At 44.6% G+C, this 22,663-nt stretch overlaps 1 non-coding gene across 1 annotated transcript; it reads left to right on the forward strand.

Annotated features, from left to right (window-relative positions):
• Nucleotides 1–21,981: 21,981 nt before the first annotated feature.
• Nucleotides 21,982–22,088, forward strand: LOC136495102 (small nucleolar RNA R71). The gene has a single exon (XR_010768883.1). It is a non-coding gene; the product is annotated as a small nucleolar RNA R71 (small nucleolar RNA).
• Nucleotides 22,089–22,663: the final 575 nt, after the last annotated feature.

Here is a 22,663-nt window from a genome sequence, read left to right on the forward strand (position 1 = left end):
GCATGTCTCCCCGTGCCTATTGGGTGGCCCGCCTTGCTCTCACCGAGGGGCCGCGCGCTAGCCGAGGAGCCACGCGAACGCCGGGGGGGCGCCTCGCTCTCGCCACCCGCCGAGTCCACGCCCGCGCTCGCGCTGCCGAATCCAAGGCCACCGAGGGGCCTAAGAGAGAGAGGGAGGGAGGGGAGGAAGGGGTGTCATCGCGGGCCACCGTGCTCTGAGGGGGGGAGGGAGAGAGTGCCCAGGGAGGGAGGGAGAGAAGAGAGAGAGTGCTGTGACGGGCTGGCTAAGTGAGAGAGAGCATGGGGAATGAGGAGTGGACTAGGGTTTTCCCATTTATATACCATGACATGTATCAGGACCGAGATGGACTTTTCTTGGGCTCAGCCTTATTAACCACCTCCAAAAACGACCCTGTTTTTCTAGGCGGCCTTATTAATGCGGAGAAGGAGAGCAAGGCGGAGAAGTGGATGGAGGTGAGGGTGGCTCGGCGGGGGAGCGAAGCAGGGGAAAGCGGGGGCTGAGCGGGAGGGATGCGGCGACGAGAGCAAGGAGAGATAGCAGAGAGGGGAGAGAAAGAGACTGATCGGAGGGGAAGAAGGGAAGCGCGCAGAGCACGGCACAGCGACTTCGGCTACCCTCGGTGCAGGGAGCTCGATGGGGTGAGGTCCCCGACAGGCCATGGCGGGCTATTTATAGCCGGCGAGCAACCACGGCAAGGCAGTGCCGCATAGCTCAGCCATGGAGATTTTTTACCGGCAGGACGGAGCTGCCCATGAGCTGGTGTCAAACGGTGGTTGGTTCCGCACAACGGCAGCGGCGACATCGGCACAGGAAGTCAGCGGAGAGGCGGTTTGCGGCGTGCTCCACGTGCTTGGCCGTGGCAGCGGCGTCTACACGCGGCGCCCACGCGCTCATGCGGCATCCACACGGAGCCCCTGTGACGTCAACGGGAGGCCGGGCGGTGTCGGGGCCGTTGCCTACGACGACTTGTGCACAGCGGATGCGCTGACCCTCTGGAGGAGAAAGAGATGACACGCAGGGCCTGCTTGTCGGTGAGAGGAAGGGAGAGAATGGGCTGCTGCGTTGCTGGGCCAAAGGCCTGGTGGGCTGCGCGCCCGACTTGGGCTGGGGTGGCCCAAGCAAGAGGGAAGAGGGGGAAGGAAGGGAGGCAGACAGGGTCAGCAGGTTGGGCCGGCCCACCGCGGGAAAGGAAGGAGAAGGGAGAGGTGCGAGTTGAGGGGAAAGGGGGCTGGGCCGCGGGTTGGGCCAGGCAGGCCCAATTCAGGAGGGAGTACACATAACGTGTTTTATATTTTCCATTTCCCAGAAAAGTAAAGAATACTACTATACTTGTATGTATGATGTACTATATACGTTCTAGTATAGATAAATACTATATCCACTCCGTTATATTAGAAATTAAGGTAATGGCCTTATATTCCTATGTTTCTAATATATACGAATTTACTAAATGTAAATTGGGATGAATTTTGGAAAGAAGAACTAAACCTATAATTTGTTAATGCGATGGCTATTATGATTCCTAGATAGTATAATAGTGTTTACATCTACAGTGTATTATCTACCTCTATATTGTATTTTAAGAATACAATTAATAATTAAGGGGAGTTATTTTTTTGGTGCCACAAATAAATTCCAAAAAGCAATCGTGTAGGCATTCAACAAGCACTCAAACATACACTCAAGCAAACAAACGCAGGCAATGGAAGTTAATATACAAGACGATCTTCTAATCCTATAAGCCATTCCTAGCGCTATAACTAAATCCTATGCGGCACACAAAATGCATATGGTGGGTTTTGATGCAGGGTTTTGGAAATACATTTTCAAAATAGTTTTGCGGGAAATAAATAGTCAGGGTTTTAATTTGTTGTAAGGTTTTAAAAAGTTCAAATTTTTAGTGGATTTTAATATGATGCAAAAACACGGGTGTTACATTGGTTTACAATGAGGGTGATCGGCCTAACAGGTGGTTTCCTATTTTGTTACAAGGAGATCTTCTAGATAGAATCGATTTTCAGATATTTCTTGCTACGCCTTGTCCTCCAACTAGTGGACTCACCTGGCCTTCGTGGGCTTCAACCGTCGTTGTCTCTGGCCCGATAAGTAGACGTGGTCGAATATATGGGTGGTGTAGGTACCCCTGGCCCATATATTCGATAGTAGCCCCTGTAGGACTTAATGAAAAGCTAGTCGAATAGCTCAGTCCTTGGCTGCTATGGACCCTGTAATTCTCAACATTGTGAGTGCCAATGAGCCCTTCTCGGGTGCCAAGGTCTTGAGCAGCAGAGTTTGGTGTCCTTGAGTGTCGAGGACTCATTGGCACTCTGCTCGGCGTGCAGAGGCCGCTTCTCGAGTGCCGAGAAGTTTGTTCGAGTGGTAGAACCGCGTACATAGAAACTTGGTTCCTAAAATGTCTGAATGGTTGTACAAGCTATAGTTGACGCGTGTCATTGAGTCTCGTTTGAAGAAAGGATCGATAGGATAGGGTGTCCAAACCACCTTGTTACCTCCACCCATACTATTGCACTTGTGACCCACCTAGGTCGCTGCGCTAGTAGCCTAGAGAAGGAGAATTCGGGCGGAGCCTGACGACGTTCGCGCGAACAATCATGGTCGAAGATGTATTTTGAAGACGGTGTGATCAGACCGAGATAGCCTGTCATTGGTCACTCGGGAGGTAGAGGTTGACAACGGAGTTGATAATGACTTGACCGGCTTGAGACGACCTGCTGAAGGTGTAGTCGACCAGTCATTGTCGATGTTGTAAGCAGAGGCAGAGTCCACCGTAGATGGAGGTGGTGTGTCGACGTAGCTAGAGGCAGCAAAATGACGTAGCCAATGGCAGCATGACCGGCTCGAGGTAGCCCTCGAGGGAGTAAACGAGGGTCATTTTCGATGGTGTAAGCGGAGGCAGTGTGCCTCCGTAGATGGAGGTGACGTGTCGACATAGTTGGAGGTAGCACGATGACATAGTGTAACACCCCAGGTGTTTGCCACCAGTTAAGCAATGGGTTTGAGCTAAAACATGGTATATTAAGTGATGATGAAGATGTCAAGGTCAAACATATAGAAACGAGCCCCAACCTAAACTTGGGTATTGCACCTTTCCTCGCCTATAGACCCCTTTTCAAGATATATGCTTGGGTGGTGTGATTGGGATATCTTCATGTGTCTCACATCAATACCCATCTATATTGGACACTCGAAAAGTTTCATGAAGTTTGGAATAAAAAAGTCACATGAAATGATAAGTTATATCCTTGTTGGAATGATTTTACTAAGTGCTTGAGTTGCACTATTAAGTGAATGAGAACATGAGATGTCAACCAAACCTTACAACCTTGCCAAAATGACTCTAGATGAACTCTACAACAAAAGTCATGAAAGGTTCATATTGGGCAAATGCCAAGAAAATGCTCCAATGGATCAAAAAGGATGATTTAAGCTTCATCGTGATCCTACATTGGTCAAAGTAGAACAGCAGGTTCTATACCAGTTTTGAGGTTGGACCTTAAATGAAAGTTGTAGTCCATATCATGTAGAACAAACTTTGTTTTTAGACTAAGAGCTAGATCAGCTTGGAAGTAAGTCAAATCGAGGTCACAAGATCGAATTTGCTGTTGTTTTCAGCACTTAGAAATATTCTAAGTCTGGACTTTCGCTAAGCAACGACGTTGGCATTCCGCATTCTCTGAATTCGTTAAGCAACTTGAGTTGGTCCAAAATAAAAGTTGAAGGTTATATTATGGAGAAGAGCATGCAAAAAGTTGCACTGAGTTTGACCGAGTTTTGACCTCTGAAGGCGAGTTCCCATGACCGTTATCAACATGTTGACACTGTCATTTTGAGGCTTAATTACCCGCTGTTATATAGCTCAAATGATCAGGCACCTTAAATGAGAAACATAGAGTAGGCCGAGGTGAGCAAACTTCATTTTCTGGCCCAAGGACTGATTCAGCCCGGAAGCGGCCCAAATCAGCTCCCCACGTCGGTCATACCGTCGCCCGCCACGTGCTCGGTAGAAGGCCTCAAGGACCACCGTGTGTGCGTGGATGTGGCCACCATTGCCAAGCTTCCTTGCTGCATGCCCTGCCTCCTCTGCCATGCCACCCCTGCCTCCCTATTGCAGTATAGAGGGGACGCCGAGCTTCCCACTCCCCAGCGCTCTCCCCTCAACTTGCTCTTCCTCGCTCCGCTCCACGCCGGTACGCGCGTCCGCCATGGCCGGCTGGCTGAGCTTGCCGCCGCCATGTCCCCATCGCCCTGTGTTCCCTGCGTGCTACCGTGTGCGCCACCACCTTCACCATCATGCGCCGCTCCTCCTAGCCCGTGGCAGCCGGTACTGCCGCCTTCGGGCCACCGCCGGCGCGCTTTGCTGTCGCGCCGCTCGCTCGTGCGTGGCTGGGCCACTGCAGGCTGCCACGGCCCGTGACTAAGTCCTGCACCAAGTGCGCTCGGTCCCCCATGTACTGCGCCGCCACTCCCCACCGTCGGCGCGCTGCCTCAGTGGCCGGAGCCGCGAGCTGGCGGCCACTCCCTTCTTCATTTCCTTTCCTTTTTTCTTTTTTCCCAGCTTTCCTATACTAAGTTTAAGTGCAATTTAAATTTTAATTTAAATATGAATGCATGCAAGGTGTACCACCATATGTTCAAGCAAGCAAGCAAAGACTCAAGCACACAATTCAACATTTATGGTTTTATCTCTATGTTGGCCTATTTATACTAATTCCTAGGTTAATTAACTATGTGTGGGTTATTATGCAAAGTTTTAAAAAGTTCAATTTTTAGTGGTTTTTAAATTTGGTCAAAATTCAGGGTGTTACACAGGATCTATGGGATTTTCATCTTTCTCCTTGATGAAGAACTGGGCATCATCTTCAAGGTTGGGTTTGATCAAGTATTCAAGAGATGCAACCTTAACCTCGTCCATTGGGTCTTGCTCAAGAATTGGCTCAGTCTTAGCATTTAGAGAATGAGTAATGGGTACAGAAAGTTTAAAGTTCCCCCGAGGCTTATTTTCAATTTCCCTATTTGTCCTTCTTGAATGAGTCTTTCAATTGGTTGTCCTATCAATAGGTCAAACTCCATGATATCAAAGATATAAAAGCTCAAATGAACCATGGTTACTTTTACCTATATAGGGAGGACTATAATATTCCCAAACTTGGGAGAATGTGTCCTGAAAGACCTTTAAACAACTTTGTTGTTGGGGTTAATGGCATGTCTTTCAATAAACAATGAGCAAAAGATGCAGACATGATATTAACACCCAGAGCTAGATTATAAAGAGCATTGAAAGGAGCTTTGTTAATCTAGTAATGAATAGAAATAGAAGGTGAGTCTAAACAAATCACATCAGAGGAAAGCTTTGATTCTCCTAACCATTCATTGCTTATAATAGACACTAGCTCTTTCGTAGTCTTTTTAAGGAAAGCTTCCTCAGAAGGGTCCAGAATTCTTCATGGGATGATGATTCCCTAGGCTTTGGGGGTCTCCTCATAGTATGATAATTCAAGGTATTTCCGTATTTGGCAAAAAGTTCATCCTCGAATTCAAGCATAAAATCTCAAATTGGAGTTTCCTCCTTTTCTGGTGGTTCAGGATTTGGGATAGCTAAGGTTGGTGATGGGTTCGACAAAGATTCTAGTGCAGCTATCTAGGATTCCTCTCTAGTGGCTTCTCTTCTACTTCCTCAGGGGTGCTCTCTAAGACTTTAGTAAAAATGCTTCTCCCCGAATTGGGGAGAACATGCAAGAACGATCCTCTTGAAGTTGTATCAAGATACTTCAAGTTTCCCTATCAAGACCCATATAAAAGTGTTGAAGAAGAATGGGGTCTTGAATGGCAAGGTCAGGGCCAGTATTAATGAGAGAATTAAAGTGTTCCCATGACGTGCCTAGAGATTCTTTTTCTTTTTGTTTAAAAGTTAGAACCTCTGAATGAAGGCTGACTACTCTATAGATGGGAAAGAGATGTAAGCAAAAGCTTGAGCATAAAGCTCCCCAATCTTCTTGTCTACTCCCTATGGTTTGCTTGTACCACATTTAGCTCTTCCCTTCAAATAGAAAGGAAAAAAGCTTCCATTGTAAGGTTTCATCTGACATGCCTGCAATGCGTAGGAACGCATAGTTTGCACAAACTCATTTAGGTGGGTGTATGGATTTTCATCATCTTTGCTCAAAAAAGATTGATCCTAGACCATGTTGATTAAACACGGGCGCAGCTCATAGCCAGGTGTTAGGATAGGCTTTGAAGATTCTAGTGGCTCTAGGCATGCACTCGTAGGTGTGGCATATTGGTATATAGAAGTGGATTCTAAATCCATAGTAAAAGAAAGAAAAGTAAAGACAAAAGATAAAAAAATAATGATACAAGGTTTAAACTAGGTTTCAAAGTTAACTCACAACAACCGTTTCCCTAGCAATGGTGCTAGAAATGCTTGTTGGTATATTTTAACGCACACAGAATAATCTGCAAGCACATGAATACCAATGTAGCACTTCACTGAAAAGTATTCCAGAATATCAAACTCAAAGAAATGTGTGTGAGAATAACTAAGTCTAACTTAACCCGGAGTAGCAACAAGACTTAAGATAATAGGAGCATAGGGACAATCACTAAGGTCTTCTAGTTCTAACTTCGGTAAGCTATGTCTTCTATTGTTCAATTCTAGGGATATTACTAAGGAAAACACAGGCAAAGTATGTTTCCTATAGTAATAAGGTATGCTCAGCCTACAAACGGGAGGTGGACTATAAAGGATTCAATGAGGTTATAAGGGTCCACCAAACATGAGCTACCACCAATCCAAAATACAGGGTACATCTATGAGTAATTGAGTCTAAGCACCATGCTTACACTACGAATACTACTTTAACCTAGGAGCTACAAGAATTAAAGTACTCAAAGAGTCACAAACCTGAAGAACAATATAAACAATGATACTTACTTGAATTAGAAGTTGATTACCAGAGAAATCTCAGAAGCAATCTCAAGATGAACTTGATTCCGCCTGGGTAGAAGCCATAAAGAGAGCACTGATAGGCTGGAACTCCACCAAACTCTTCCCTCACACTCTATCTCTCTGTTTCTAATACAAGACTGGATCCTAACTTGGAGGACTAATCTTCTTTTGATTGCTCGCTTCTGATCCTGATGAAGAGGATCTGAATTTTGGCTTCTAGTTTCTAGGGGTTTCAGTATTTGCCTAGAGGAGGGGGTACAGGTAGATATATATAGGGGCCTTCAAGCATCCTGGACCCTCGGATCAAACCAACTTAAAAGAATAGCGTAAATGCAATCCTTAAGGCAGTGGAGAACCGACGTAGCGAGGAGGGGCTGTCAGGTGGAGGCCCACAGGTTGGCCGCCTGTAGGTGGGGCTAGCCAGCCCTACATCTTAGAGCCACATGGCCTGCTTCAGCGATTTGTCTTCTAGAGTCTTCTAGAGTCTTCCCTTGTATTTACCATCATGGATAAACGTGATTTCCTTTGACGAATAGGTCCTTCTTGATGGTTTTCTGATTAAATCTTGCTGAAAACATAGATTCATAAAAAATCATGGAAATTGTCAGTTTAAACCCCTAAGTCTATGTTGATGATCCATTTTAGTCATTTATGCAAGGTATATTGATGGTTTATAATTGACATTAACTAACGTCAACAGTGACCTACCCCTCACTTGAGCAAAAGTTACCAAGTTGATCATCAAGTTCATATCATATATCAAGTTAAGTTGGGCCCTTAGTCAAGATTTGGGAAGGAGACAAGTTGTAACCTTCATTTGTTTTAGTAGTTAATTAACCCGGGTGTAGAGCATGAGTTCCCTTCTCATACTCGACTTCTATCATTGTCTAAGCAAGTAAGCAATTAAACATTACCAAACCCGTTGATTAGATGAAGGCTCTAATTAATTAGTGAGTAGTTCTAACTTAGTGGAACATCATTAGGTTGATTAACCAAATCTACATGAAATGCATAACTCATAATGAAACATAATAAGTATCCAAAATAGAGCTTATAGTAGTGGGGTGCCTGCTTGGTTTTGCTGCTCGAACGAATTCAAAGTTGTAGATGACAACACACACACGTTCCTCATGCTACTCGGCTCCTGAAAGAAGATGAAGAATGGGGCTAAAGATAATCGATAGGGACTTAGGAACAAGGCTTGCTTTGGAACTTGGGAAGAGACACCTAATTGTGGCTCTACTATTGCACTATTTGCATCTAAGCCTAGTCTAGTATTGTTAACCTCTTGGGTAAGCTTTCTAAACAACTAACACTTACTGTCTTTTTGACGGACGCTTCGACCCAAATGGTGGACACTTTGTTGGGTTGGGCTTCAAGGTTACTTAGGTTAGGTTTGACTCTATTTGTGTTGACGGACGCTCTATCGGAGGTGACGGACACTCCGTTGGTTTAGGACTTAGTCATTTCTAAGGTTTACATCAAACATTGGAGGGTCCGAACTAGGTGTTGAACACTCTGGTAGGAACTAGGAGGTCTTAGGTTTTCTGAGTTGCTGAGTCTATAAATCAACAGAGACTCCATGAGGGGTCACAGACACTCCACTAGGTACTCGATGTTCTCGGGTTTCCAGTTCATGCACTCATATAAATCAACAGACACTCCAGTGAAGCTACGGACACTCTGTTGACTCAGGTTGACTGCAGGTAAGGCTCTGTTGGGTGCATTTCTAGGGTTATCGGATGCTCCATCAACTTTCATAGACACTCCATCAAATGGTCGACAAAACCTATGTTCTTGGGTGATCTTAGGTTTCAAGCTTAGATGTGCTCGGCTGTGATCTATGCATGTGAGGGATATCTCTAGGGTAGTTTAGGTGGCTCACTAGACTCAAAATTGCTAGGTTTGAAGCTTGTTTTACTAAGTGTGTCTATAGGTTTAGGATCAAACTTAGAGATATCAGGATATGAAGATATAAACCATGAGATTGAGATGAAATCCTTAGCTCTGAGATTTGAGAGCTTCTGTATAAAAAACTTGAAGATCCAAGCCTCTTTACTGTTACTCTATCATACAAACATAGCTTATCTTCATATAGACTTCCTCTTGCAAGCATTCCAAAAAGATGAATCAAATGATAATCCATAGAGTTGTTGGGTGAGTGAGCTAGATAAGAACCTCTTAACTTTACTTTCATATGATGGAACCACCACCAGCAAGGTACTTCGAATCCTTACATCAAAAGACTATGGATTAGATCTTTGGGTGGAAAATCCAAGAAATGAGGGTGGTTCTTCTTGAGCTCACCATGAGGGGGTTGAGGGTGAAGGGTGTCCATGAGTTGCTACTGATGTCTTCCTTCTTCCTCTCCCTTCCTCCCTTCAATCTCTCCCCTTTCTAGCTCTTAGGGTTCTTGCTTGTTCTTGAGTGAGTAGAGAGAGAGTGTTGCAAATGAGAGGATGAGTGAGAGAGAGCGGCTTCAGCTAAGAGATATATATCCCATTTCATGCTGACATATGGGTCCTACTCCCATAAATGGCAAACAACTCATTTCCACTTTTCTGCTGCTATTCTGGGTTTTATCGAATGATCTGATAGAATCTGCAGATGGTCTGGTAACTCAATGTTTCTGCTGAGTGGAGTCAATCACTAAGTGGCTTGTTGTTGGGAACCAAGTTATCATGTCCTAGGGTACTAGGCTGAGGTCAAGCTAGTGTTGATGATATCAATAGGATGACTCCCTTTAATCTCGATATGTTCTTGTTGTTGCTTCCGGTACGAGCCAGACCATGACTATTAGGAGGTGATTATGGTTCATCTTTGGTGGGTTCTCAATGATCATTTGTGTTTAGAGCACCGGGGATCTTCATAGAAGTTTGAGCGGTTACTCGTTCAAGGGTCAAGAATGATTGCCTAGGTTGTAACGAACTCAGGTCGTAACATAGTCAGTGCACTAACAGGAGCCACCACCTCTGCCTAAAACCCATCATGTACCAGTCGCTGGCCCCTTCCTCGATTGAGTTGGCTATTGGTATTTCTTATGTCTATTGGATAATTCCACAAGCACACAGAATATACCACTATAGCACTTTACCCCGGGAGTATTCCAAGGTATCGTTATTTATTTTATCCTAAGGGAAAACGGTAGCTAGGAATAATAATAAAAGAGACATCCTTGCAATTACCACAACTTAGTATCAACTAGTCATAGGGGGGTAATCGAAATGTGGTAGGAAGAGATAATGCAACAAGCCAAGCTAAGATTACTACAGATAACTAGTAAGCATAGCTAGGTGGGAGGACAACGAGTGAATAGCTAAGATAACTAGTAACTCTAACTTTACTTCTATAACTCTATCTTAACCACACAAATGCGACACATAGATTGAATCGACACAACAAGTATACTAGGCAGTAGGTGAGACAATAGGAGACAAAACCCCTATCCAAAGCTTCTACTCTTTTACTGGAGCATTACTAATTTAAAAGCTTGCATATAAACACATGGTGGAATACGAAGACTAGACAGGGCTGTCACCACCTGCTAGTTCCCTCAAAAAATCCTTGTGACAAGTGGCAACCAAGGCGAGATAGTGTATAAGCACCACACTTACACCTTCTCTCACTACTCTAGTCACATACACAAGATCAACTAGAGCACCCTATGACAGGCGATGGTCGTAGTACTTGTGTGGGCTTGGATCTCAATCTAATATGTAGTAAATATATGATAAAGATAGATCATAACAACATTATAATAAGTATTACACAAAGTAAAGACTAAGTAAAGTAAAGAAAGAGTAATATATATTAAATAAGCAAAGTCTACTAAGAAAGAAAAGGTACAAGAGCTATACTAGACTCTCTAGAAAACAACTCCGAAAACCCCGAGCAGGCTCGACTCAACTCTAACTCCAACACTAGACTACACTACTAAGAGAGTGGAACTACACTAATCTTCACTTGTAGCTTGAATGCACCATGAATGGAGAGGGGGTGTGACCCTCTATTTATAGGTGGAGGTGGAGGAGCACCATGTCAGCGATCCGTGTGACCTTGATCATGCAACGATTGGATCCACTGCCATAGAACTGCCTTAGATCCAAGGACGAGGGTCATTTGGCATGTGCTAAATGTGTGGGGAAGGCGGTGAAGGGCTGGATCCTCCATGGGGAGTATGGCAGCTAGGCCCCACCATTTCCTTCTAGAGGTGTCACCACATGTCATGGAGTGTGTTGGCCACTTCAGTCACATTGGATGCTTCGTTGTGGGCCCATGAATTCATGTGACTTCATCTTCCACCCTTGAGCGAAAACACAAGTGTGATCCAAGGGTGGGGAATGACTCTGGGATACTTCACATGGATCCTACCACCTTGGCAAGGCCTGGTGGGTCCATAGGCAGGTTGGGTGACCTACATATGGAGGGTCCACATGCTCATTTTGTCTAGTTTTGTGACATCCTGCACACACATGCTAAAAGTACAAGTGGAACTTGTTATTGGTAAAATATGTTCATGTCATGTTATTCTCCCTCTGATCCGAGGCTATTGACGGTGCTCTGAGGTTGAAATTTTGTGACATTTTCACTGTCAACTAGATCCCCCAAGCTTAACCTTTGCTCATCCTTAGCAAACAATTAAACTTAGCCTCGGTGGATCAGGAGTTGCTACCATGCTTCACATTTCAAGAGTACCATGTGTACAGCAAACAAACTTCTCTTTGAATGGAAAAATTAGCAATAAAACTCACCCATATTACCTTAGTCCTTCATTAGGCATATGGCCTTTACCTTCATCTTGGGCAGTCGAGAGATAGAACAGCTTTTGCCTTGAACACTATTTTTCTTATTCCGCACAAGTTTCTTATCGGAGGTTTTGCAATATTTTCAAAAGAAAACTTAATGTTCCTCAAGTGGTACTCTCATGTCGCTCAAATGGTGTATGATTCCTCACCAAGGCACATTTTTGGAGTTTCCTTCTTTTCATCCTACTTCTAAATGGCTTATATGGAGCTTGGGTATAGGCATAAAAAATGTAGCATACTTACCTTGCATATATTGTTAAGCCAAATCCTGGATCCAAGGAGAGAAATGTCATACTTTTAGATCAAGATGTGCATATGTGTGGAACATGGAAAATGTGATGGTAAATATAATATGCTCCTCTATTTGATATGATCTCTCTTTCTAACTTATTATCTTGAGACATGGCTATCGTTTTTATTCATGAGCCTTCATGTGCTCACATTTTTTTCAATGCTATGGACCTTCATGTGTCCACAATATTTTTTTTCTTTTTCAATACTTTTGCATAGCCCATGTCCCTTTTACTAGAAATTCATACTTAGAGAGAGATCACACTTTTAGAGCATGGAGCATTTATTTTGATGGAAAAGGGAAAGCATGTTTCTACGTACTTCTAGTGTAGAAGCAACATATGTATGTGGTGTGTACGTGACATTGATCTTGGGAGCATGATAAGTCTCTCAACAAGGGTCAACGAAACTTGACAAAACTCAACACAAAGCAAGTAGCTTATGTGGAAGGCTTAAGTCATGAAAGAGCATATATGGCTTTGGTAGGAATTTATCACCATTGAAGAACAATAAGGGTTTTCATCATTTTAAGAAATAAATCTCCGATAGTCATAGATGTTTTGGAACAATATTATAGCAGCTCTTGTCTCACTATTTCATTTCTCACAACAACCTAGACTTAGTTATAGCACTTGCAACCCACAAAGTTTTAGGTTCATGATGGTTTCATATGAGCCAAGTAATCCATACTTAGAGAAATATCGAGCTATAAACTAGGTACTAGAGAAACATTAACAGAGCAACCATTCATCATTTCCATGAGGAAGATAAACATACATGAAGCATATATAAGCAAAGGGAAATATTTTTGGTCTTTTTTTTTATATTCAGTTTTTTTAAGAATGCAATGCAAAGATGGAAATAATATGAACTAAGTGGTATGCAACATGCAAAGGTATTGAATACTTACCTTAGTGGGTAGGGAACCTCCCCCAAGCTTGCCTTTCGCTCACTGTCCTGGATGTGGTGGTGGGTAAAATTCCCACCATCCTGCCCATTGATGCTTTAGTTCTTCTAGAGTTTCAATGAGTTGGGTATTTTGTTGAACCACGTTGAAGGTGGCTTCTTGCTCAATGCATAGCTCACCCATCCCATTAGCAAGTTGGTCCATCTCCTGCCAATGGCCATGATGTTCCCTTTCTCGTGCGAACGAGAAGGAAGCTCGTGTGCCGTGGGCGCGTGGTGGATGCGGAGGAGACATGCCCCTGGACCTTGAAATGTCCATAGCACTTGATGTTGCCTCCTCACCATCTTCTTCATCATCACCTACAGCTTGTGAGGTACCACCTTGCTCAATTTGAGGAGCCCGTGACATGCCTCGTGTCACCCTGTCTGTACCTGCAAAACTTCAGCGTCTCACCTCTGGGTCCAAGTCAAAGGTTAGCTGGCGGACCCTATACAGCTGATGTTTCTCATTTGGGAGAGGGACTTCAGCTGTATGGCTGCGATAAATCATTTTTAGACCACCTCTGGGACCTCTTTTTAGCATGTGGGCATGTATGAAATATTCTTCAGTGATTATGCCCCTATCCGTAGTTATGGACTCAAATGGATGTGCACCATCTAGCAGGTTCACTATGTCGGCAATACGAGTGATTAGAGAAGTGAACTCAATGGGTCCCCTTCTACTAAACACTCCTTGCCAAAAATCAACTAAGAGCTTGATAGGTGAAACTCGAATTCTATGATTCATGGCATACAACAGTCTTAATTCTTTCATACTTAGTGAGTGAACATCATTACTAGGAAAAAGAGTGATAGCTATCCAATAATGAAGAAAGTGCAAGGTAGGATTATGGATCTGATCAGGTCTTGGATTAGAACAATTATGAGAGTTTGTTATAGCTTCCCAAAATTTAGCTTTATTAAATCTACGAGTGGCATGGTCTAAGTCTGGCAAGTTTGCATCATCAATACCAAGAGCAACATTTAATTGTTTCCAAGAAAGATTATACTCTTGATTGAACATGCAAAAATAAACTCCATCATGAACAACTTGTAAAGAGCACAAGAACTCTATGGTAAGAAGTTTTATTCCTAGTTCATCAATTTCCCAGAAGCTTTGCCAACCAATTGTAGAAAAGATAGTGGTGAATTCCATACCCATTCCTAAGCAGCTGAGGAGAGCAGGATCAATTACCTTTGTGTGTTCATATGTGCGCTCCCGGATAGAGAGGTTATTGGCATTTCTTAGCGCAATCACCAAGTGAGGAGGTTTTAAGTCCGTCACCGGCAACGGCGCTAGAAATGCCAGTTCGTATTTCTTAACACCATTACTAAGATTGAGTTAATCTTAGCAATGCCGCCAAAAAACACCAATTATGATAGTCCTTAAAGATTATAGTCAATATCCACAAGCGTACAGAGCTATCGTTGTAGCATTTCACCTAAAAGTATTTAGGGTATCGTTATTTATATTTTCCCAAGGGAGGGCAAGGTATTCATATTCTAGCATAGACATAAACATGATTACATACTTGCATAGTGGACCATAGTTCATAATAGGGGTAAAAATGGTATATCATGGATAGTGGACACATCTGGGCCAACCTCAAGGATAAAATCAAAACAAAGAATAAAAGAATGTTCCTACATGGAGCCGGCATGTTCTAATATAGCCGTGCAAAGAACAGTTGATGATCATACAATGTATATGGTTAGAGCTAGAACTAAGTGTAAGATAGGTCAGGAGGCCACCGAGTACTAGTCTGCCAGCAACCTCATGTGACAATTTAGTCTCCTACACCCTACCCGAACATGGGGGATTACAAGGGATGGACAGGGCTATCACCACCTGCCGCCTACCCCTCAACCGTGGAGTAGGAAATGCATTCACCTGTTTCTCCATACCCAAGCACCATGCTTGCATACACATAAACTACCCCAATTCCCCTGGGTCCCTGACCCTATGGATCGTCAGGTAAAGAACTTGGGCACACCCAAAGGCACGAAGAACCACCACCTCAACTTAGCTCTAATTCTACTCATATAAGTCATATGAATGATTAAGCATGAAGTTGAACATGTTAAGATCATAACACACAAACTATATGCTAGTTCATATATCATGATTATAACATGAAAACTATACTCTAGTTCATATACACTACTATATAAATGATATGAGAGCTTGAATATGGAAGAACTCTTCATCATATTATTCATACCAAAGTTTCTCTTCGTCCAAGGAGACAAGCTCTCCAAGTAGTTCTTTGCTAGCTCCAAATACTACTACTACTATAACTAAGAGAGTACAAGAGTAGGGTAGTGAGGTGTAGCTCCAAAGGATGTGTGTGTAGAATGAGCTCCTCCTCTTCTTATATAGTGAAGTGAGGGTGGTTTGGCGCGTGTGTTTTTGGTAACCACCAGGAATCGTCAATGCATGGCAGCATGCAACCGCCAGAGGAGAGTGGGGCTAAGCGGAGGTGGTTGGGGGGTGTGCCCGGGCCCTGGTGGGCCCACCTTGTGATTGCCTTAGTCCAGTCAGTTCCTGAGTGGGCCTGGACCCTATCCACGATGGTATTTTGCCCAGGTAAGTTGTGTAGGTGGGCTTCTCTTCTTATTCTCCTTTACACATTTCTGCTTTATGCCTTCTGTTTGCGCCTTGTGCTTGATTTTGTTCATTTTCCACTTGTATTTGAATATGTGTCCTGCAAAACATGTTTTCTCGAATACAAGTGGAACTAGGTCAATAGTATAAGCATATGTGTTAAAAGTATGTTTATTCTCCTGTTTTGGACTATAATTGGCGGTCGAATGTTGTCGTTAGTGACCGCCAATAGAGGTACTTTTGGTACTCTTGTTGGTTGAACAAGAGACCGCTCTCAGGATTTAGTGCTCTCATCGGAGGCACCATGCGTGCACCATGGCATTGATCTTCGCTTGGTGTAGTTTGCCCATCTCGGCCTCGTTCATCATTTGGTGAGTCCTCCTAGGAGAAATGGGCAGATGCTCCCATTCTCCTTCCTTAGGAGTCACCATCAGAATGGGGGAGTGTTTGAAAGAACTCCCACCAAGAGCACCTATTGGGGTCATAACCTCGAGGTGTCTTAAGGCACCGATTAGTTAATAGGCCAAGCAACCCATAACACATGAGTTAGCGAAAGCCCAAACGACTGAGGCCTAGCTAAGCCAAGCGAACTAGGCCAAACAATAAGGCTGAGGTCAGTCACGACCCCTTCTTAGTGCCTTAGCCGCATGGCACTCGAAGGGCACATGACCTCTCCTCTGTCCTAACCCTCGGAAGGAATGGGGAGAGGTCGAGTGCCGCCAAGCGTGCCTGCTCTGACAAGAACAACCACACCGCATAGACCCCGTAAGGACTGAGGGGACAGTAGCCACCTCGGTCCAGTCAGACGCCATCCCTGTGCCACACCGCACAGACAAGACAGTACCGCCTAAAGCGCTGATGATAGGTACGATGACCATAGGCTAGATACGGCTCGATGAAATGAGTGTATGATCCTACCCACTATGGGATGGGATCCACGATGAGGGCCTTGACTTAGAGGCCATCTAGGCTGCTGGGAACCACGACCCCAATGATAGGATCATGCCCCCTAGCTCCTCATGACAACAAGGTGATCAATGACCTAGGGGCGACCACCAACTCCTGTACGATGCCCTAGGAAACTAGGTGATGATGACAAAGACCACAACAGAGACCATGTCACATAGGATGGCTGGCGAACTACCATCATGCCTATAGTGCCACCACGGCCGACACAGTAGCACCATGTCACACCATGCCACGACATGGCCACAAGACCGTGATGACAACCATGCCCAGATGAGCTCCACAAGATGGCATAGCATGCAAGCCAAGTTAGCTAGGCCCTCCCTCAGGCTCACGACCCTTCGGTCAGGAGAACCTATTGCTTTGTATGCGCCCTAGCCCCAAACTCTATATAGGGACAGCCAGGGCACCCATCTCGAGACATTCACATCCTTTACTCATTCATTCATTCTCCATAGTAGTAGGGATCCTAGAGCCTATCTTCAGGCAGTCCATCTCCTAGCTCTAGCTCTCCATCCTCTTTCTCCATTCTTGCACCCCCCCATTGTAAGAACTTCAGAGCATTCAAGCAAGGAACACACACTCGATATTCTCTGAGACTGGACATAGGGCTCCGGCCTCAACCAGTATAAATCCTTGTGTCTTTTGGATGCTACTATCATCTTCCTAGAGCAGCATGACAATCGCAAAAATTTACTAGTCTGGTTTACAAAACACCGACAGCACCCTGCATCTTCTTGATTGCTGACGTGACTGGGTTCTTCATTTTCCTGCACAAGAATAAACACAAGAACACACTAGGATAGCATTAGTGTTAGTCATCCAAGTGTTAGTAGTCCTTGTGGGGCGTGGTTGCCTCCACAAAACCGTTCTTGTGGGTAATGACACTCCACAAAACATTCTCAAGAGAGTGACTAGAGCAAGACAAGCTTTGGAAATGCAACTAAAATGCAAAGGCAAAACAACAAATCTTTTTGGGTTTTTGTTTAAGTGGCAAACTATGAGCTAAGCTTAAGAAGAACTTCCACAAACTTGAGAGAAAGAAGGAGATGGGGAGCTCAAAATGTTTCTGAAGGTTTGAGTGTGGAAATGAGCTCCCCTTGCATGGCCTTTTATAGGCAAGGAAGGTGGTAGCTAGGAGGCTTCATGGGGAGGTCAGGCAACCCCCCTTTGTCCCCTTTTGCTATGCCACTTCATGTCATTGCACTCAGGATGCCCAACAAGATTGAAAGATGGCAGAAAATTCGATCAAAGTGGTCATAGTGGCATCCCCCGACCTGCTTATGAACTATCCATCCATGCCACTTGGTGCCAAAGTGCATAGGATTCCCAACATGAAGCAAAGGTGGAGGAGGATGTGACCAAAGGTGTCATGAGGCCATCTCCCGACCAGCTTATGACCTCTTCTGCCAACTTTGGGTGGTGGAATTATAGTGGGCATAGAATAAGGAAAAATGGCAGACAAAGATTTGATGGGAAGGGTCATAGCCAGGTCAGCCAACCTCTTGGTGACCATTCCTCTGGGAAATTTTCATAGCATAGCACATTGGATACCTAGCTATGGTGAGTGGGAGGCAAGCAAGTGATGGGAGAGGTCATGGCTAGGTTGGCTGACCTTCAAAGGATGCCTCCCAGATATTTTATATATTCCCCATGATCAAGAACAATGAGACACATTGTTCCAAGGTGCAGTAGGTAGAAGATGGAACCATGGTGGGGTTGGGCGACCCCACCTTGGACCCTCCACTAGCTCAAATCTTAATGCTAGCTTAGTCTTGAGGTTTTATTAAATGTAAAGCTAAGTTTGGTCAAAAATTAAACATGCCAAATTCAAAAGGAAAAATGCAATTGAAGGATGCAAAATGAAAATGTGAATTGAAAAATTAAATATGAGATAACTACTGATTTACCTATTGGCGAGGGCTCCTTATTTTAAGTCCTTGGAGCAGGACTTCTCTGTCATGTTCATGCTACGGGTGCTTCGGTCGGTCCTAGAGATGGAGACCGAGATGTGTGCACCTCCTTCTCCCGCCAAACCTTTTCGGGTTTAGATTGTGGTTTTGGTTCGGTAGGTTTGTCCTCCTTGACTTGTTCGGCCTTCTTGGCCTATTCAACCTTCTTTTGGTTCCTCCATTGTCTCTCTTGGTTAGACCCCCTTCAGGTTGTGATGCCTTGGCCTGCTTGTTAGTCTTATAACCATTAAAAGCGCATCTTACCTTCCATCCTAGGAATTGGAAGTGAATTTGGCCTGATCCCACATAGATGGCTGCGTTAGTGGTGTAGAGGAATGGCCTTCCCAAGATGAGGGGAACATCTTCATTGGCTCCCATGTCCAAGATGATGAAATCGGCAGGGACGTAGTCATCCTTGATTTTCACTAGGATGTCTCATGCTAGTCCCTTCGGGAACCAAATTGTTTGATCCGCCATCTACCAACGTATAAAGGTAGGGGACAAAGGACCCCCCTAACAAATTATCTTATGTTACCTTGGACATGATGTTGACACTTGATCCAAGGTCACAGAAGGCGTTGTAGAAGGTTGAAAGCTCTAGTTTGGTTTTGGTTAATTGATGAAACCCTAAGTGCTAACCTAGTTTATCAAAGTGATTATGAGATAGGTAGCACTACTCCAAGTGATGAAGCAATGATGAAGATCATGACAATGGTGATAGCATGGTGATGATCAAATGCTTGAACTTGGAAAAGAAGAAAGAGAAAAACAAAAGGCTCAAGGCAAAGGTATAAAATGTAGGAGCCATTTTGTTTTAGTGATCAAGACACTTAGTGAGTGTGATCACATTTAGGATAGATAGCCATACTATTAAGAGGAGTGAAACTCATATCGGAATGCGGTTATCAAAGTGCCGCTAGATGCTCTAACTCATTGCATATGCATTTAGGATCTAGTGGAGTGCTAACACCCTTGAAAATATTTGTGAAAATATGCTAACACATGTGCACAAGGTGTTTGCAGGGTTGACATGGGTTTGGGTCCCTCTCTCCCTCCCGCCGAGCTTGCGAGGCGGGATTCGGTGCTTTCGGGAAAATGAAACGTCTATTTTCTATTGCGCCGGATGCAAAATTCTTGGTGGTTGGCACACTTAAGCAAGGGTGAAGCAGTTAGAGTTGAAATGGAGTTGGTCGAAGTGATGCTGGCGTCGGTCTACTGACCGGACGCTGGGTCACTCAACGACCGGACGCTGAAGGGCTGCGTCCGGTCGAGCTGTCAGACGGCACAGTCGCTGGGGTTGAGCACCGAACGCTGGTCTACGTCCGGTCAAGGTGGACCGGACACGTCCGGTCGAAAAAATATGCCTCGGGGAGCTTACTGGAAACGACCGGACGCTGGGGCTTCAGCGTCCGGTCAGTTTTATCGGAGCGTCCGGTCAACTTCGTAGCCGTTGAAATCTGACAAACAGCGTTTGAAGCTGGTGACGCATGGCATCCATCAGGTGATCGGACGCTGAGGGCCAGCGTCCGGTCGGTATGACCGGAGCGTCCGGTCAGAGCGTATTTTGCCCAGTGAAGGGGTACAACGGCTCTATTTGATGGGGGCTCTATTTATAGCCCCATGGCCGGCTCAAGGGATAACTCTTGCACATTTTCATTGACATAGCATCCTTGTGAGCTTAGCCAAAGCCCTCCCACTCATCTCCATCATTGATCCATCATCATTGTGAGATTGGGAGAGAATCCAAGTGCATTGCTTGAGTGATTGCATCTAGAGGCACTTGGTATTCGTGTTGCGCTGCGGATTTTGCTTGTTTCTCTTGGTGGTTGCCACCACCTAGACGGTTGGAGCAGTGGTGAAGGATCGGCACGAGTTGGTGATTGTTCGTGGCCGCCTTCGGTGATTGTGAGGGGAGTTGTACCTTCCCCGGCGGAGCGCCGAAAGGTAACTCTAGTAAATTGCTCGTGTCATTGAGTTACCTCACTTGTGGGTCGGTTCTTGCGGTGTCCAATCGTGTGGATGAGGTTTGTGAAACACCTCTTAGCCGCCGAACCACCAAGTGTTGGTCGACACAACAGGGACGTAGCGTGTTGGCAAGCACGTGAACCTCGGGAGAAAATCGATTGTCTCTTGTCTTTGGCATTCTCCCGGTGATTGGCTATATATTCATCTTGTGATTGGTTCATCCCCTACACGTCGGTATAATCACTCTACTCACTTATTTACATTCTTGCAAACTAGTTGACACAAGCTCTTTAGTGTAATTAGAAGTGAGAGCTTGCTTCATTATTTATATTTATCTAGTTGAGCTCTTTAGAGTAGCAAGGTTGAGAGCTCTTAGTGAGTAATTACATAGCAAGTTTGTGTGCCTAAGTAATCATTGCAACTAGAATTGTTGGATAGGTGGCTTGCAACCCTTGTAGAGCTAGAGCAAGTTTGCATTACGCTATTTGTCATACTAATCAAATTGCTCTAGTTGATTTGTAGATTTTTAAATAGGCTATTCACCCCCCCTCTAGCCATATTAGGACCTTTCAAAGGTCTATGATCTGATTGAGCACTTGATCATCAGGAGGCCTGGATCTTCCTTCTTGGTGATGAAGGGGGATTGAGGAGATATCCCCAATTCGATCGAAGTGGAGGCTTACCGAACTTTGTTGTGATCAAGTTAATAGTTACAATCAGATCCTTAGGTTTTCTAGGGATCTTACCTTATCCGAAGGATAAAATAGCAGCCGCTAATTGAGCTAATTGTGTTTCTAGCATTTTATTAAAGCTCAATTGGTTTTTAATGGTAGAGGAAAAGCTGTCCATTTTCTCACTAAGATTTTCAAGAATCTTATCATTAGCCAACATCTTTTTATTAATGCTATGATTGATTTTAGACTGGCCTAAGACAAGATCTTTCAAAGAAGGCTGGTTATTGTAAGAATTATTGAAATTGTTATTGTAACCATTAGCTCCATTACCTTGGTAGAAGGGGCACAAATTCCATCCTCCTTGTTGTTGGGATCGATACCCATTGTTGTTGTTGTTGATGAAGTTCACGTCTTCCTTTGTTTCAGGACAATTATTGCCTGAATGATCATCTTCGCCACATACCTCACACCAGGGGTTTGCTTCAATGTCTCGTGCGGTGGCATAGGGCTAAATGGCCTCTTGTTCCTTCTTGGAACCTTCATCTATCTTCTTCTTCAAGAGATCCATTTTGGCAGACAGCATGTCCACCTCATGAACGGTGTGCATACCTCTCTTCTTTGGCTAGAGGCGGTCCTCATTCCATCCTTGGTTGACCACCATCTTTTTGATGAGGTCCTTGGCATCCTTCACATTATGTTGAAGGAATGCCCCTCCAACGGTGGCATTTAGGTGACTACAGGCCATGCTCGTCAGCCCATGGTAGAAACCTTGGATTAGGAGCCAATCTCTATCCCATGATGAGAATAGGCACGAATGTACTCCTAGAGATGCTCCCATGCTTCGAAAATCATCTCATCAGACTATTGTTGGAAGCTAGAAATCTTCCCACAAAGGGCACAAGTCTTGCCCATCGAGAAAAACTTCTTGAGGAATGCATTGGCGCATTTCTCCCAAGTGGTGGCTTCATCCTTATTGGCATAGAACCATTGCTTCGCCTTCCCAAGCAGAGAGAACAGGAAAAGGTGAAGACGGATGGTATCTGATGTCACACCCTTGATGGTGAAGGTGCCACACACCTCTAGGAAGTGTTGAAGATGGGCATTGGCGTCCTCATGAGGCTTCCCACAAAATGGGTTGGCTTGCACCATGTTGATAAGTGTGAGCTTTAGCTCAAAAGTGGCATCCCCCAAGTTGAACTGGGGTCTCGTGGCCACGCCAGCGGCGGACGGGGCTGAGAAGTCAGCGATCGACTTTTGAACCATAGCTTCCTTAGGTAGTGGTGCAGAGCTTCCTTCCTGGAATGGATTTAGGTTCGAGATGAACCTTTCAGGAGGAACTTTATGGCGTCTAGTATTCCTCAACAATTGCTCGGGGTCTTCAATGAAATTTTCCCAGCAATTGGAAACTGCTCATATGCTGCCTTGCTTCACAATAACGAGAAACAAAGACAGGGGTAAGCCCCTACACTAAT

Source organism: Miscanthus floridulus, chromosome 11 (genome assembly GCF_019320115.1).
Source record: "Miscanthus floridulus cultivar M001 chromosome 11, ASM1932011v1, whole genome shotgun sequence".
Classification (NCBI taxonomy): domain Eukaryota; kingdom Viridiplantae; phylum Streptophyta; class Magnoliopsida; order Poales; family Poaceae; genus Miscanthus; species Miscanthus floridulus.